The sequence below is a fragment of the Urocitellus parryii genome, unplaced genomic scaffold (genome assembly GCF_045843805.1).
Source record: "Urocitellus parryii isolate mUroPar1 unplaced genomic scaffold, mUroPar1.hap1 Scaffold_40, whole genome shotgun sequence".
NCBI classification, from domain to species: domain Eukaryota; kingdom Metazoa; phylum Chordata; class Mammalia; order Rodentia; family Sciuridae; genus Urocitellus; species Urocitellus parryii.
The window spans coordinates 2,306,105-2,325,342 of NW_027553586.1; the positions used below are offsets into that span (position 1 = coordinate 2,306,105).

Below are 19,238 nucleotides of genomic sequence, written 5' to 3' on the forward strand. Positions count from 1 at the left end.
AGAGGAGAAGAGAAAGAGACCAGAGAGCAAGTGATAAAGCAAATGTGGAAAATGTTAACAACAGGTGAATCTCATCAAAATCTATTTTGATGTTAAATATATGATACATATCTTACAATGTTTCTATAAGTTATTTCTGTAAGATTTTTTCAAAGTCATAATTTTCATTAGAATTGAAATGCAAAATTTATGTTTAAAAAAACTACAAGCATTTTTGGAAGTTGCAAAAGTAAAAAAAAAATACCTTTTGATTCATATGTAAAAATTTTACTTTTCTGTCTTTAACCTGTTTTTGCAATTTTTTTCAAGACTATACTATCTAGTAGAAACATAAAGTAGCTGTAAAAATTCACAATTATTGTAATGAACTTAGTTGCTTTATAAATACTTTTTATAGATAACTAAAAGTGAATAGTTTAATTCATAAATGCATAAGTTTTAGAATTCAGAACCAAAAAATAATAACAAAACCACTCATGATGTTATCACTTACATGCTTTGTATAAATATCTATTTGCACAAAAATAGAATTATTGTATAATATGAATTTAAAAATCTGCTTTTTGTAATGTGAATTTGATATAAATAGTTTTCTATAAAATTTAACCCTTTAAACTACTGTATATGTTTCATAACTGTAATAATCTCTTGCTGTTTATTTTCTTCTGTGCAAATTATTAACTGAACTGTTATACATGGAGTTGGAAACTTAGAAAACAACATAACTATTTGGTAAACTTTAGAATTTTCACATAACGTCATTTAGAAAGAAAAATTCTTTCTGAATTACTTAAGTCAACCAGAAAGGAAACCAATAAGCTATAAGTGATCCAAATTGACTTCTATGCATCTGTTTAAACAGAAGAATTGATGGGTAATGGGATTTCACCTTACTAATTTTTTTTTCCAATACAAGTTAATAGCAGTGCTGGAGCAATTAAAGGCATTTACGTGTTTTATGGAAACTTTTCTAGTGAACAGAACTAGAGTTTTCAGTTGACTTTCTGGTTTGGTTTTTAGATGAATTTAAAATTGGAGTTATATAATAAACAGGAATTTGAAGCATAAAGGGAGAAACCTTAAAAGTTTAATGAGTTCTTTGATTCTTTTGTGCCCAGCTAAATCTTTTATGTGAGGATATTGGAGAAATAAAATTTTATAGCAAGTTATCATTTCTATTGGGGTCCTAGAGAATTTTATATAGAGAGAATTAGAAAAAGAAAACAATAAGACCCCTTTCAGCTGGGGAATATTTGCTAAATTTTCATAAACACCAGACTATTCTTCAAAGCCAATGAAGCATTTACTATTACAGTCATTTAAGGTGAAATGGGATGTTTGCTTTATCATGAAGCCAAGTTGGAAAAAAGCAAGTTGTGGTAATGTCTCTACAACACAATTTCATGCAATTGGGAAGAAAAATATATTTGGAAAAACTTTAGTCAGGGACAGAATAATGTGATTTTATGTTGGAGGTAATTTACCTAATTCAGTGTATCTTTCTGGCTTTGTAGGCCCTTGAAAGACTTTAATGTTTACAAAATTTCTAATTCACTTAATTTTTTTGCTCAGAGACTATCCCTCAAAACAATCAGACTTCTGTTTTTACTTTGCTTGAAGACTGGAAAAAGGTTAGTAAATGCAACATTTTGAAATATTTGTGTTGTCCTGTTTCATCCACTTCTTTCTAATCACATTTCTTATTAAATTCCATTTCCCCAAATACCACAGAACTATAATTTTTCTACTGATGGTCTATATTTATACTGGGGACCTCAGGGCCTTAAAATCCTGAAAGAAAAGATAAAAGAATAAATAACATAGTCAACAACCATATATCTAATACAATTTAGTTGATTTCTCTCAGAAAATAACATGCCACAATTCTGTGAAGTTCTAAAAGTATTTTAAAAATATAATTTTGGGTCCTTTCTATGAACTAAGTATATAATCATCTGCTTCATCCATGGGAAGAACCAACACAAATAAAGTTTTTATTTTTTAAGTTCTCTTAGTGAATACTGGAAATCCAAATGTGTAAAAAGGAGATTGTATTCTGTTTGAATTCTTGGTCACAGAATACAAGTTGCAGAGAGATATGTGATGTGAGCCATGGGCAATGAGATAGTCTGTGCCAGACTGGGTTTAGAACCCAGGACTTTGCTTTCTCTCCAAGTAAATATTTTATGCCATTCCTGATTTTAAATTGGGAATTTCTAATAAAATATAAAATAACCACATACAATTAGAAGATTTTGATACACAGCGTGTTAACAGATGTTTGGAATTTGGCCTTCAAAATATTTTTTTCCAATAGTTCTTAGACTGAAAACATTTTGGTTGGCCTGGAAAATATGTATCAATCTTAAATATAATTATTCTGTAAACTCCTTTTTGTTAATTGGATTTATTGTATTATTCAATTTAATTTGATATTATGTACTCTTTGGAGCAGTGAATTTGGGAACAATTTGTCTCATTGATTGCTGCTCCATAGTGCGTGGAGAGTTTTTGGATGTCTTCCTTTTGTTAATCCAAAGATCCTAGAGATCCTGGTATGAAAACTGAAAACAATTAAGTGACTAATTAAAATAAAAATATTTGCATATTTATCTCAATATTTAGAATTTTGTTATGTTTGTTTCCTTTTCTTTTCTTCTTTCTTTTTTTTTTTTTTTTTTTTTGTACTGGTATTAAACTCAGGGGCACTATACCATGAGAAACATCACCAACAGTTTATATTAAGACAGGTTTTGCTAAGTTGCCAAGCCTGGCCTTGAACTTGTTTTCCTTCTGTCTTAGCTTGCAGAGTCACAGGGATTATAGGCATGTGCCACCAAATCTTTCTAATAGTATTTCATGTGAAAGGTTTTTTAAGGTATGGTATTATTCGGCTAATCAATCTTCCATTTTACATATAAACATAATAGAAACTTCTTGATAAAGACATTTCAAAGAGGAAAAATATCATAGATTCATTTATCCTAATTTTTATTAAATATGATTTATTCTACAAATAGTATTTAATAATACCAGAGGGAGTAACAAAGAAGAGAAGGAAGGAAGGAAGGAAGGAAGGAAGGAAGGAAGGAAGGAAGGAGGGAAGGAAGGAAGGAAGGAAGGAAGGAAGGAAGGAAGGAAGGAAGGAAGGAAGGAAGGAAAAAGTTACCTGTAACTCTTACCTTAAATCAAGTAACTATCTTCAGTTTTCACCTTATCCTCTCTATATAAATAGTATCATAACTGTGAATATGGGTAAGTGCCAGTTTGATTCTGGAAAGACACATCATCATAGATACCGGCATAGTTTTGAGTATTATAATAATTTGTATGGCTATCATTTTTAATGTCTTTTTATTGTTGACCAAACTGAAGAAAACTGCATCACATAAAATGTTCTATCTGCTGGGCTGGTGACACATGCCTGTAATCTCAGCAGCTGGGAATGCTGAGGCAGGAGAGGCAGAGGCAGAAGGATCATGAATTCAAAGCCAGCCTCAGCAACAGTGGGGAGCTAAGAAACTCAGTGAGACCCTGTCTCTAAATAAAATACAAAATAGGGCTGGGGATATGGCTCAGTGGTCAAGTGCCCCTGAGTTTAATCTCTGGTACCCCAAGAAAAACAAAAAACAACAAGCAAAAATACACTCTATCCTTGGGAATTCCATTGTTTTCCAAGTTTTCATAATGTAACTAGTACTATAATAAATATATTTAAGTAGTTATCCTTTGCTCTTATGTAGGGCATAAATTTTCAGGATATGCACATACACAACACAGAAACATGGTTCACAAAAAACCAAAGTTTTTTGGCTCCTAATTACACAGATCAAATTGCTTTTGAAAAATGTTATACAAACTGATGACAAGATAGACTATCCTTAAAATCCTTAAAATGTGAAACAGATTATAATTTAAGGCAAGTTTTATTATAGGGATAATGTTATATTTATGACTACATGACTGCAGTGATTATATTTTACTTTCCACAAACACATAGAATTAGAAAAAAAGTAGGTCACATCTTTCACATTTTATTCCCCAATTCTCTTAATAGTGAATATTGATATGATGAAGAAAGTCATACAAAAATGGAAGAAACCTTTACTGTATATTTAGGTTGGAGATTATAATTTTCATAAAATATAGAATGAGCCATAGAGTCTATGGGCCTCACATGGCTCAGGAAGTTGGTCTGATATGCTGACAAAGCATTTTTGGTCTGATGGGTGGCTGACAAAAGCATTTTTGGCAAAATTTAATATTTAGCTGTTGTTCTATATAAATTCACCATAATTTATGTGAAACTATTTGGGGAGTCTTGTACATCTGCTTCTGAATGTTTTCTATCAAGTTGCCAAAGAATAGTTTAGAAACCAGAATCGTTTTTATGCAGACATTGATAAATGTACAAGCATTATAGTTCTTTCCTGACAATTCTTAGCTATTCTTTTTTATGTTTTATGAAAAGGCATTGTTTTCATGATCATCACAGGAAATCCTTCAGCAGAAATCACTCATTAAACTAGTTCTATAAATCCTCTATTATTTTCTTCCAGTTCACATACAAGGTCAAGCAATTATATACAAATTTAACTTTTCAAAATTACTTTAACATTCATCTTTCTACCTCCACTACCTCCTCTCCTCTGCAGTACTCAGAGTATAGTGAAACTTGGTCTTACTTCCTCTATTTAAAATTTGAAGAAACAGAGGCAGAGAAGATTTAAGCAACATAGTTAATGCCCCATAGATGTTTGGTGGCAGAAAAATGATAAATGCACTGGTGTTTTTGATTCCCAGCCCTTACATCATTTCCCAAAATGAGTTTTCTGGAATACTAGAGTTCTGATAAATGAAAACAGGCATTCTAGTAAAATAAGTGTTTCCTGGTCACTGTATAATATAATTTCACCATTGCCAGTGGATTTTTATAGAAGTCACAAGATATTAAATGTCATTGAGGTCCTATAATTCAAAAAGAATGGTTAACCTGGCATTCCTCAACTTTTTTGTTCAAGAATATCTTGCAAAACCCACCACTATTTCACAGTACACCCTTTGGAAAATGCTGATTTACAGCATATGTGAAAGCTTTACTTCCTCTCAGGACTGAGATTATTTACACATCTTGAATATACCCTTTATATATTTTGTTCCTCAGAAATCTAGAAAATTATAGACCTCAAAGTAGAAGCTAAATATACTTTTATTGATTGAGTGATAAAATCTAAAATATGGGCATTTATAAGTAGAGGCCTAAACATTATTTGGATGTATTTGTTGAAATAATGAACCAGTTTATTGAAACCAAAAGAGAAAGCAGGATCTATTGAAAAGTTTCTACCAGCTGGAACATTTAATGCACGTAGGGATAAACATTAGGAAAGAAGGCAATGACATGAATAAATCAAATAAATTTATAAGTATGTTCTGAATGTGTATTCAGTACCTATTATCTTATAGTTACTACAAATGCTTTCTCAATCTTCCCCCAAATTGAAAAATAGGTAATGCTGCCATTGAATAATAAAGTCACTTAACAAATAAAGACATGCATACCCTTTTTGATTTCCAATGGAATTAATGAAGATGCCACTAGCCAGGAGGATATGAATAACAATGAGTTGAACTCTAGCCTTGGAAGCCCAGCCATGCAGTTTAAAAGCAAACCACACATCCCTAGTGTCCCTTTCCTCCACAAATTACTCCTCCATGCAATCCAACTCATCTGGAGAAGGTAGTAGCACTTGGCAAGTTAGCAAAGTTAACATGGACTCATTTATTTCAGCCTTTACATTAAACATCAGTGTCAAGCTAAATATCATAGTAGCTTCCTTGGACTCAAAACAAAGTGAAGACTTTGGCCTTGAGATTTAAAAAAGAAAATAAAAAAAAAACAATCCCCCAAATTCAATAACTTTTTGAGATGCCAGAGTCATCTTGTTTCAGTTATTCCAATTGATAAATATAACTTGAGGTTCTAGGACAAAAGAATCAAAAATAGTCATTGCTATCCCCAAAATATCTTTCCATACTCACAGGTGTCCTATGTTGGTTAAAGCCCTTTAAACTAAATGAAAGCCCAATGGACCCATTGGTCATTCATCACTGAGAATTTGTAGAGGTGTCCCATGCATATTTCACAGCTATTGTGAAGTACTGCTTGATTTCTGCCAAGATCCCAGGAGGACTGAATTACTGTTAGTCGTGATTCCCCAAGAACTGGTAGAACTCCTTCTTGTACAACCAAGCTAATATATCTTAATAACAGCTTTTCTGCCAGGGAAAGTCCAGGTAAACCTTGATATCAAAACATCCCTTATACTTTGATTTGGTATCAACTGAATCAGAGTCTTCTATGGCTTTACTCTATCATTTTTTTATAATTTCCCACTTCAGGAGAAATGGTCATTGTCCTTTAAACTTAACCACACAACAATCTATTGCTATTACTTTAATGAACCTATCTGGAAAGATTTGTAATATGAACCAGGACAGCCTGTTTCATTTAAGAAAAGGGAACCAAATTTCCAAATTTGTATCAAAATATTTGCTAGGGCAAAGCCTTTCTTGTATCTTATGCTGTCTGGTTCCACAAGTGGTAACAGTAAATAATTTCCTCCCTTTTATTATTATAGGAGGTTGAATTTGGCACTTTGCCACTGAGCTACAAACCACATCCCCATTTTTAATTCTTTTTTAAAAATTTTGTGACAGAGTCTTGCTAAGTTTTTGACGCTGGCCTCGAACTTATGATTATCCTGTCTCAACCTCTCCAGTGGCTGAAATTACAGGTGTGTGCCACTACACTGCTTCGATTTCCCTTTTCATGTTATGTGTTTGTTTTAATTGCTTTTCTATATGCTGCTTCATTATGCTGCTATCAATTTGAGTGACCTCCTTAATGACATCTTCCCTAGTTTCCTATTGGCCCTTTTTAGCAATCAAGTGTTTTAAGACAAACCTACACAATGACACTCTGTGTTAGTTTACTTGCTTAATGTTTTTTTTTTTCATCTTCTTTCTTTCATTCCAAGTATAGAAAGGCATTTAGTGAATGAGCTCTGGATTCAGGATTTTAGCAATCAAATCATAACTACTAGACCTGCCAAAAATTCTATGACCTTGGACAACTTTCCAAACTTTTCTGTGCTCAAATGCCTCATCCATATACCAATGACCATAATAATAGAATATTTTGAATACCATTCTATTCATATAATAGAATTTCCCATGCAATTGTGTAATAAAGATTAAATACGATAATTAACACCCTTTGTGTAGTGCCTGAGATTGCAGATGTTCATGTAGAGTTATTGGTATCAATTCTGGCTTCTAGAAATTAAGACCCATATTTTATGCATCATCCATCAAGTTCAAGTTCTAGGAAGTGACAGAGATGAAATTCTGCCTTAAGTAAAGGTCCAAGCTATAAAGTGGATATAGAATATGTTCAAAGAACAATAAAAAATCACTAAAAAATGTTATATTGAAGTTTCACACTGTACCTAATAAATGTGTTATCACCAGGCAGAAAATGAGTGAAAGAGCTACAGTAAGAATGGGAAGAGACTGCAGCATTAAGACACAGGTCCTTTAAATGTGAAGAGACTGCAGCATTAAGTTTTAAAACTATCTTACTAGCAAATATTTTGACCTAAGTTAGAAACAGAAGTAGGCCCAAATAAGCTATTGAAGTTTCCCTTTTCTTAAGTGAAATAGGCTATCCTGCTTCATGTTACAAATTTTTCCAGATAGGTTCATAAGAGTAATAGCAATAAATTATTGTGTGGTTAAGTTTAAAGGACAATAACCATTGTCCTTTAAATGGAAAGAGACTGCAGCATTACATTTTAAAACTATCTTACTATTTCAGCTTTTGATATAGACACCCTGAAGCTTATCATCACAGATTCTCAGCCATTCCATCTCAGATTCTTCCTTCCATGTGAATGCCTCATTTCCTACAACAAACATTTTATTTCTGTGTCTCTTTCTGAATCCACTTTTCATTCCAATCTACCCTGCTTCCTCACCTGAAACTTCTCAGATGACTCTTCCTTTTATCCTAGGGGTTTTCTCCTTAAAGTCTGGCAAGTGGACCCGCAGCAACAGGAGAGTTTTGTTTTGTTTTTTGTAGTTATACATGGCAGTAGAGTATAACTGGACTTATTTATACAAACATCTTATTCTAATTAGGATCTAAGCTTTGTGTTGTACACCATGTAAAAATTCACTGTGGTATATTCTGATATGTATATAGAAAATTATGTCAGAATCATTCTGCTGTCTTTCTATTCCTTTCCCCCTCTGTTCCTTTAATTTCCCTTTGTCAAATCTACTGAAATTGTATTCATCCCCTCCCCTGCTTATTGTGTGTTAGCATCTACATATCAGAGAGAATATTAGACCATTGGTTTTGAGGGATTTACTTATTTTGCTTAGAATAATAGTCTCCAGATCCATCCATTTTTTTCTGGCAAATATCATAAACATACATTGAAGAAAAGAGAGAGCCTCTTTAACAAATGATGCTGGGAAAATTGGAAATCCATATGTAACAGAATGAAATTTAACCCCAATCTTTACCCTGCAAAAAACTCAACTCAAAGTGCATCAAAGACCTATAAATTAGACCAGAAACCATACATCTACTAGAAGAAAAGATAGGTCTAACTCTCCATTATGTTGTTTTTAGGAACTGACTCCCTCAATGAGCCTCCTAAATGAGTGCAAGAAGTAAAATCAAGAGTCTATGTAAACTGGATGGTATCAAACTAAAATTCTGTTTCAAAGAAAAGGAAACAATCAAGAATGTTAAGACATCTACAGAATTTGCAAAAATCTTTACCTCATCCACCTCAAATAGAGCATTAATCCAGGGTATTAAAAAATCAGAAACCTTAACACCAAATAACCCAATCAATAAATGTGCGAAGAATCTAAATGAGCATTTCACAGAAGAAAAAATACAAATGGTCAAAAAATATATGAAAAATTGTTCAACATCTCTAATAATGAGAGAAATGCAAATTAAAACTATGCTGAGACTCCCTGTCATGCCAGTCAGAATGGCAGCGATCAAGAATACAAATAATAACAAATGTTAGCAAGGATATGTGGGAAAAGGTACACTGAAAAATTGCTAGTGGGACTGCAAACTGGAGTGGCCACTATGGAAAGCAATATGGGAGATTCCTCAGAAAACTTGGAATGGAATTACCATTTGACCGAGCTCTCTCTCTCTCCTTGGTATATACCCAAAGGACTCTCAATGAGAGTCTTAGCCTGCACCACAGCTAATTTTTTTAAATTGGGATTTTTTTAGCAGGATCTCCAGGATCTTCAAGAACATTTGGGTTAGAGAAGCAGAGGAAGCATGTCTTAGGAAAACTCTTACCCCTTTTACTCTAAATAAAATCTTTGCCCCTCTGTGATGCAATAACCAAACAGACCCAGTTGTTTTTTTTTTTTTTTAGCTCATGAAAACATGCAAATGACTATCCTCCTCTTGGCCATGTAGCCTCTTCATAAGTTGTAAGAAGGAAAAGACTCACCTTCTTTCCAAGTTGTGTCTTTTTTTCCATACATAACATTAGATATCAGAGACCAAACAGGCGATTTGGTTCAGTCTTAGAAGATGGCCATTATTACCAATTGCTTCTGCAGATGAGTTTGAACATTTCAGGGTCAACATTGGAAATCACATTTCATCTCACTATCATCTCCATATTGATGATCTTCAAAATGACTGACCTCACGTTCACTCTACATCAGCCATGTTAGTATTATTTATCACTTCCAGTTCATATTTTTTCTCCCCAATTAAATCTATATATTTTTAAGTCAGAGACATGCTGGTAATGCTGCAGGGTTTCAAAGAACCCCCCACAGTACTTGATGAACTATAGCTCTCAATTCAGGCCTCTGGTTTGATCAGGTAATGATGAAATATTTCTTTGTTGAACTCAGAAACTTTCAAAAACTTGGCATTAGCACTTGGAATTGTAGCTTTTACTGAATATGATGGAGAACCAAATGTTTTATTGTCATTATCATCAAGTGTGCATTTCTCATGTGATCATGTGGCTTATATATTTTTATTGGAAAGAAGGGATCTTTCTGTCACAGTAACAAACACCTTGTATTGCATTTTAATACCCAAAATTTAGTGTAATGAAAATGGTGTGGAATCAGAAGTGCTTTTTTCAAGTCCCTGAGCAGTCATTAGCCATGTGATTGAATTCAGCTACCAACTATTTTTAATCCAGCTACCAACTATTATTCATCCTGTTTCCTTGTGTGAAAGAGAATGATGATAATGTCAATCTCATAGTATAAAGAGATAATGGGTAAAAATAAACCACTTTGAAACTACAAAAAACTTTGTTTTTCTCAATCCATTACTCTAAATTATGATCTTCAATATTGAAATTTTTATCAGTTGTCTTTTAAGTGTAGTAGTATTTAATACTAATTCAGCACTGCTTTTTTTAAAAAAAAAGTTTGGAATTAGGATATTTCTATATAACTACTTGTTCTTTCCATCCTCCAAATGAAACATGGAAATTTCAAAATTAACAAGGGTGTTGGGCAATAATTCAGATGACTGCAAAAGATTAAAATTATTTGAAAAAAAATGAACTTGGTGTTTAAGCCTTTAACAGTTTGGTCTTTGAAGAAAGAAATGTGTTGCTTGATGCTGGGAATGATGATAAGGCAATGCTTATTTTCAATTATCTCCATGCTTCTGGACTTTTCTAAGAATGTTTATCAAAAATATGTAATAGATTTAGATTTGGATAGTGGAAATAAAGAAGGGGAAGAAAGAAGGAGGAAAAGAGGGTGAGAAGGAAGAAAGGACCAAAGAAGTCCAGGTATGAGTTTTGGCATTGATTTATGCTGCTGTCAAGTGTTACAAATATATAGTCAATTTGCTGAATTAGTCAATGTTTTAAAATCTCTATTTTAAACATTCTGTCCTTCCTTGAAAGTATTTCTATTTTCTAAAGGAAGCTGAGGCAGGAGAATTACAAGTTTGAGGCCAGCCTGGGCAATTTACAAGACCCTAAGCAATTTAGCTACACCCTATCTCAAAATTAAATGAAAAAAAGTGAAAAGGGCTAGGGGTGTAATACAGTGGTAAATCACACCCTAGGTTCAATTCCTGATAATAATAATAATAAAAATTAGTTAAAAACACATTATAGTATGTTAATAAGTATATTTATGTCTATGGTCTATCACAATGAAAACAATCCAGTATGATTTGACTGCTGGATAACATGGAATGTATAATTCATAAAAGTAAACTTTTCACCAAATCCTACATATCATTTGCACAATTAATAACAATATTCACATAACACATTAGGCTTTTATAATATTTTGTCTTAAATACAGATTCAAACTCTTCAAATATAAAAAAGAAAATCAAGTATACTAAATCATTTTTAAAAATTCAATATTTTTATTACACATAAATCTTTACAACTTGCACTGATCATAAAAACAATCAACACAATTATGTTGAAAAGTGCTAAATACCATAAATTTCTATTTATTCCTCTTACTTTTTTTCTTATTCTGATTTCTTATTCTTCCCAGGGCTATAATTTTTTTTTTTGTTCTTCCGCTAAAGGAGGGTTTGATTTTACACAGAGGATGGGTGAAGATTTTGAACTGAGACCATCTAAAGTGTTTATTCCAAGAAGCATCCACCTGAGCTTATTACCCAATTAAGCTGGTTACATTTTTAGACTTTGTCCATTGTACCTAAACACTGTTAAAAGTACTAATCTGAGAAGTCTTATAGCCTTTGATTTTTGTGTGTTGTTTGTGTGGGGTAAGGTAAAAATCTTATCATCATTATCAATCTGATTGTTGTTGAATGCCTCACTTGATAAAAGGACCTAAAAGCTTATTTTCAAATGTCTGTTCTGAATGTTTTAATGCTAATATACATCATATATAAGCCTTGTTTTTATTTCTTTATTCTGTATGAATCTTTCTTATTTGAGTTAAACCCATATTTCAGTCAATATTTATACTGAAATTATAATTTTTCTATCAAGCACTAAGCTCTGCAATATTATGTCATAAGCATCGTTTCCCTGGCTATGAACTCTTATAAAAGATAATAAGAGTTATCTTATAAAAGATAAATTTGATGACTGCATTAAATTCTGTTAAGAATGTACTTAGAACAAAAACAAAGAATGCACTCAGTTTATACAAATTTTGTGTGTATTCCAAAGTAGATGATGGTCATCTATTGTGCTTTTTGCTGACAAATTTAGCACACCTTTTCACATAAATAAACATCAACTAAAAATAGCTTAATAGTACCAACTCAAGTCACAGAGATATCTTTAATGTGTAGGAGTAGGTACATATTTATTTTTTGATTTTTAATTAAATTAGCAGTTTGAAGTGGGTTATATTATCAGTGATTCTGAATTCATGTTTGACATTGGTAATAGTCATGAATGCCAATTGTCTCAAGGTTACCACTAAGATGAAAACTTTTAAAAAGAAGAAAGTCCACATTTGAACAATTAGAAAGTTTTGCACATAACTGCAAACTAGTTTCACAGTGTAGAATAAATGTCATTTCCTCTATAAAGCTATACAATTTACAAAGTCAACAGAAATATTTGGAATTTGGCAAAATAATTCTGACATCTACCTAGAAGAGAATGCGAAATAGGTCGCAGATTTTTAAGTTGAAAATAGCAATATTAGTCTACGCCAGAGAGGGGTCGAGGCGCGAGTCAGAGCCAGACCCGCGTCGGAGTCGGAGTGGGTTCGGATTGCCAGCATCGCGAGGGCGCTGCAGCGGACGCCGAGGGAGCATGCAGCACGGGTAATAGTCCCTGCGGGGCTTGGACCCGGCCCCGCCTGCCCGATGGGACGAGCGTCCCCGCGATGCACCAGCGCCCCGCCCTGCGCCCCCAGCCCAGCGCACTCGTTCAGGCCGTGGCCCTCGCCTCTGCCTGAGCCCCGCGCTCCCGCGCCATGGAACCCGGAGGTGGCGGCAGGGAGATCATGGGCAGTTTCGAGTTCTCCCGCAAGGACCTGATAGGCCACCGCGCCTTCATGGTGGTCTTCAAGCACAACCTGGAGGTCGCAGTCAAGTGTATTAACAAGAAGAATCTGGCCAAGTCCCAGACACTGCTGGGGAAGGAAGTAAAAATACTCACGGAACTGAAGCATGAGGACATTGTGGCCTTGTATAACTTCAGGAGATGGCCAATCACGCTACCTGTTCATGCAGTACTGTAATGGTGAGGACCTGGCTGACTACCTGCACACCATAGGGATCCTGAGCGAAGACACCATCAGGCTCTTCCTGCAGCAGATTGCAGGTGCCATGTGGCTGCTGCACAGCAAGGGCATCATCCACCTTAACCTCAAGCCCCAGAACATCCTGCTGTCCAACCCTGGGGGGCGCCATGAGAATCCCAATCACATCCGCGTCAAGATCGCTGACTTTGGGTTCACCGGGTACCTCCAGAGCAACATGATGGCAGCCACACTCTGGGGCTCTCCCATGTACACGGCCCCTGAAATCATCATGTCCCAGCACTACGATGGGAAGGCAGACCTGTGGAGCAGCGGCACCATCGTGTACCAGTGCCTGACTGGCAAGGCCCCATTCCAGGCCAGCAGCCCTCAGGATCTGCGCCTGTTCTAGGGAGAAGAAGAACACTCTTGTGCCCGTCATCCCCCAGGAGACGTTGGCACCTCTGAAGCAACTGCTCCTGGCTCTGCTGCAGAGCAACCACAAAGACCGCATGGACTTCGAGGAATTTTTTCGTCACCCTTTCTTGGAGGCCAATGCCTCCATTAAGTCCCCGCCGGTGCCTGTGCCCTCTTACCCAAGCTCAGGGTCTGGAAGCAGCTCCAGGAGTAGCTCCACTTCTCATCTTGTCTCCCGCCGTCCCTAGGGAAGATGCCCCACATGCAGAAGACGCTCACCTCCCCAGCGGACATGGCCGGCCTCCTGCAAGGCTCCTGGGACTCTGCTGGCAGCAGCAAGGACTCTTGTGACACAGACAACTTCGTCATGGTCCCAGCCCAGTTTCCAGTGGACCCAGTGGCTGAGGTGGCCTGTGTTAAGCCCCCACCGTATAGTCTGCTGTGTAGCGGGAGTTCCCTGGTGGCCTCTGCCGGCCTGGAGAGCCACAGCCGGACCCCATCTCCCTCTCCCTCTCCCACCTGCAGCAGCTCCCCCAGCCCCTCTGGCCTGGCTGGCCCATTCTCTAGCAGTTGGTGTGGAGCCTCATTGCCCATCCTGGTCCCCACCCAGGTGCACAACTACCAGCGCATTGAGCAGAATCTGCACTCTCCAACTCTACCCCAGACGCCCTGGTCTTCTGCCATCCGCAGGTTGGGCAGCACCAGCCCCCTGGGTTTTGCTGGAGCTAGCCCATCTCCTCCATCCCACCCTGAGGGAGCTGTCCTGGCCAGGAAGCTGTCCCTGGGTGGAGGCTGGCCCTACATGCCATCTCCTCAAGTTGGAGCCATTCCTGAGAGGCAGGGCTGGAGCAGGACACCCTCCCCACAGGGAGCCTAGATGCGGGCTGGAAGGTCCCTGCATCCAGGCTCCTCCGTGCCGGAACACTCCCCTTGGGCCCCAGGTCTTGGCTGCGGTCTGCACAGCGCTGCCCCCAACCTGTCCGACTTGCACGTTGTTCGGCCCAAGCTCCCCAAGCCCCCTACGGACCTCCTGGGAACATCTTTAAGCCCACAATAAGCCAGCCCTCCCCAGCCAGTTCCTTTGCCACAGCCCTGCCAGTCCCTGCGTGGCTCACCCCAGCTGCCTGACTTCATGCAGCACAACTCCCTGCCTCCCATCCTGGGCTCTCCCACCAAGGCCATGCCCTCCTAAGACTACCCTAAGGCCCCCAGCTCCCAGAAACCTGCTGGCTCTCCTGGCCCCGCAGGATGTGGTGATGACCACACACACACACACACACACACACACACACACACACACATGGAATCGAACCCTGTCTGATCTCTCAGAGGTGGGGCCCTTTCCAGGGCTGCAGCTGGGCTCTGGCCTGTGGCCTGCTGAGGACAACAGGGGCCCCTTTGGCCAGTCCTTCAGCACCAGCCGCCTCACCGACCTGCTGCTCAAGGCTGCCTTTGGGACCCAGGCCTCTGACTCTGTCAGCACAGAGAGCCTACAGGAGAAGCCCATGGATATTGCACCCTCTGCTGGCTTCAGAGGGAACCTGCACCCAGGAGCCTGGGGTGGGGGAGCCAGCAGCCCTTCCCCAGTAGTCTTCACTGTGGACTCTCCCCTGAGTGGGACCACACCGCCCCAGGGACCCCACACAAGGATGATCTCAGTGAGCTCTGCTGGCTCCTCTACCCGTCACCTGCTGCCCAGGGCCTTCATGAGCCTGTCCCTGAGCTCCCTGCCCCAGGCCATTGCTGCAGCTTTGCTGATCCCCTCTCTGTCAACCTGGATGGGGCTGTGACCTTTGAGGCCCCTGATCTCACAGAGGAGATGCTCATGGAGCAGGAGCACACAGAGATCCTGCACAGCCTGTGCTTCACACTTGCCTTCCTCCAGCTTGTCCTGGAGATCACTGCCCTCAAGGGCAGTGCCAGTTAGGGGGCGGGGCCCTGAGTGCCAGCTTCAGGAGAGCATGGTGGCTGACCAGATCAGCCTGCTGAGCCGCAAGTGGGGCTTCACAGAGCAGCTGGTGCTGTACTTGAAACTGGCTGAGCTCCTGTCCTCGGGCCTGCAGACCGCCATTGACCAGATCCCGGCCAGCAAACTCTGCCTCTCTTCTACTGTGAAGCAGGTGGTCTGCAGGCTCAACAAGCTGTACAAGGCCAGCGTGGTGGTGGTGTCCTGTCAGGGCCTGAGCCTGCGGCTGCAGTGCTTCTTCCTGGACAAGCAGCGGCTGCTGGATGGCATCCATGGTGTCACCGCTGAGAGGCTCATCCTCAGTCACGCTGTGCAGATGTTGCAGTTGGCTGGTCTGGATGAGATGTTCCAGCACCAGGAGGGCTATGTACCTCGCTACCACAAGGCGTTGCTGCTGCTGGAGGGACTGCAGCGCATGCTCAGGGACCAGGCAGACATTGAGAGTGTAGCCAAGTGCAAGCTGGGCATTGAGAGAAGGCTCTCGGCCTTGTTAACTGGCATCTGGGTCTGACCCACTGCTTGGTGTGCTGTGCTAGAGGGGCTGGACCCTCTCTGCGAATCCTGCGGGGTGGGGTCCACGTACTGGCCAGACTGTCAGGACAGGCCTGCCAGCCATGGCTGATTGATGGTGCTGAGTCTGCGCCGCAGGCCCCTGGGAGGGCCATTAAGTGGAGCCATGTTGTTCAAGCCCCACCATGTGGTGTGTCTCCTGCTTCAGAGGCTGCTGGTCTTTGCCGGAGGTGGATTTCAGGGTGCCAGGGACAGCTCCCTCCCTCTGCAGGATTTCCAAACTGGTCCCCTGTGGCTGCCTCCCATGGCACGCACAGGCTCCCAGTGGTAGCAGGTGGTGTTTGTGGTACCTGCCACCCTCCAAAGCCTGGGGCAGCCATGAGGACACGCGGGGCCCTGAAACAGCATTGCTGTGTCCATGCCAAAGCAAGCTCTTCCTCAGGGCTCACTGCCAAGTCGCTTGCCCAGGAACAAGGATGCATCCTTGGTTCTCCGCCCTTCTCTATAGGAACTGTCCCTCTGAGACCACCCACCCAGCTCTTTGGCCACCTGTGCAGTTTATGCTGACTGCCTTGAGAGCTGCGTAGACAGTGCAGACTGCAAGAACCCTCTCCTGCTCTGTGGGGAGCATGTGGACGCGCGTGGACGCATGTGGACACCCCGGAGCTCTGGATACGCACATAGGTGTATACACACGAGGAGACCCGCCAGCCTGTGTGTGCAGGCCTCCCCAGCCCTTGGTGTGGTCCTGGGAGGAAGAGGAACCGCTGCACTGCAGGAGAGTCTGTCCGTGGGCTGAAAGGCTCTTAGGGACAGTGTGAAGCACCGAGTTTCCCAAAAGCAGAACAGATGTCCTCTTTCACACTTTACTCCTAAAATGTGTCTTATTTTTCTGCAGTTCTTTCTTTTTCATTGTTCAAAGGAGAGAATTTTAGGTGTTTGAGGAATTGCTCTGGAAGGTGGGTGGGCCTGAGCTTTGTTGTGGGTGCCACGTTGTGGGGGGCAGGAGGTGCCTGACAGGTGCCAGGGTATGGCACGGCCCTCTTGCCAGGTACACACTGCAATGTGGGTGTTTCTGGCTGCCTGCTCCCCACCGTCCTGCCCTGTGGCCACAGGATGGGCAGTGCCCAGCCTCCATCCCTACCTGAACATTGTTGGCAGGGGAGGGTGGACGTTTTGTGCAACAGGAAAAGTAACATATGCAGAACCTCCCCGGGTCTTCACAGCCGGTCTTGATGTCAAGGCTTCTTGCCTGGTGGCTTCTGGGCTGGGCTGAGCCCTGTCTCCAAGGGCCCAGGGTGGGGTGTCCTCAGGGTGCCCTGCCTGGGCCTCCCTAGTTTGCCCACCCTGGCTTGGCTCAGCTTTTCCAGCCTTACTTGAATGTATCCCTGAGCATTCACGGAGGCAGATGTAGGTCAGTGGTGCCCACGATATAGGTTCAGAGGTCATGTGCCACATGCACAGAAACATGTGGTTTTCCTTGCAATACTTGAAATTTCGCCACTTTGGACGTATGAGAAAACCCCCACCCCTGTCTCCCTCATTACCCCCGCTTCCATTCTGCATGTCCCCCGTGTTAGTATTTATTGCTTTATGCCGACCGGAACCCAGAGCTGCGGCAGACTGGTGCCACGCCCTGCCTGCTGGCCCCTCCTGGTGCCCACGGCTGTGGCTGTGTGTGCTGTGAGTGGATGCTGCCCTCCATGAGGTGGTGCTCAGGCCTGGGTCTTGTTAGGGTGAATGTGCGAGTCCTTCCCTTACCTGTGTTGTGTGCCTCGAGGGAAGTAAACTTTGGGATTACAAAAAAAAAAGCAATATTAAAACATGTTACTCTAAATACATTTTATAAATAAAACATATAAATATAAAACATTTACAAATAAAACATAATATGAACATGTTTTATAAATAAAACAGAATAGGATTGGTGATTAAAAAGAATAATAAGAATCACAAAGGCATGTGAAAGTTCTTTTATAAGGCAGGTTATTAAAAAAATGGAACAAATGTTTGATCTCCTGGGGACAAAAGAGTAACTTACATTTCTACTTCATGGCTTATTCCAAAATAAATTCCAGAGAAATTAAAATTCAATATAAATAAATGAAATGGCAAACCTAACATAATGTAATATTAAATATTTGTGTGATCTGTGGCAAGACAATACTTTTTAAGAGTTGCATATCTGATACCAAAGGCAGAAACCATAAAGGAGATTATTAATATGTTTAACATAAAAATGCATAAGATGCAAACATCTCTAAAACTAACATTTAAAAGTTAAAGGCATGATCTTTAAAGGTGTCCGAAGTCACCTTTGTGAGAGGGAGTGACTGAGAACCACACAGATTTTAACAGACCAAGGAGACATGAGGTTCAAGTGCCATGTGTTATCCTGAACTGGATTTGGTATTAAAACAAAAAAAGACATTTGTGGAAAATGAATAAAATCCAAGCACTGCTATTTATTTAATAGAATTCCAACAAATTTAATATTTTAGTTTTAATCATTGTTTTGTGGGTTATATAAGATGTTAACACAATGAGAAGCTGGATATAGAGTAGACAGGAGTTTTCTAGATTGTTTTTCCACCTTCTATAGATCCAAAGTAATCTTCAAATAAAACTGGATAAAAGAAAGTTAGATAACAAAGTGGAAAATTATTTTTAAATTATGACTCATGAAAGACCAATATCCTTAATTTTTGAAGATCTTCTTCAAGTCCATATAAAAATAATGCTCTTGAAGAAAGGATTTAGTGATACCAATAGAAATCATACACACACACAAAAAAAACATAAATGTATAAAAATATATTAAAATGTTCAGTCTTAATAAAAAATGCAAATTGCACAATGTAATGCTTTTTTCATCTACGAAGTTGGCAAATATTTCTTTAAAACATTTAGTATAGTCTTAGGATATGAGAAAGTGTAAACATAAAATCTAATCATCTCAATATTTTTAGTAATGTATCCAAGATTCGATCATCTCAGTGATTTATCCTAAGGCTTTTAACTCTCAACAGACACAAAGCTTTAGCCACAATGGAGCAGC

General features: G+C 39.6%; 2 pseudogenes; both read left to right on the plus strand.

Moving 5' to 3' along the window:
• Positions 1 to 13,002, plus strand: part of LOC144252305 (growth factor receptor-bound protein 14-like) — a 147,991-nt pseudogene extending 134,989 nt beyond the window's left edge.
• An 18-nt stretch (positions 13,003 to 13,020) lies between these two features.
• On the plus strand, positions 13,021 to 16,181 carry LOC113178038 (serine/threonine-protein kinase ULK1 pseudogene; annotated as a pseudogene).
• The last annotated feature ends 3,057 nt before the right edge of the window (positions 16,182 to 19,238 follow it).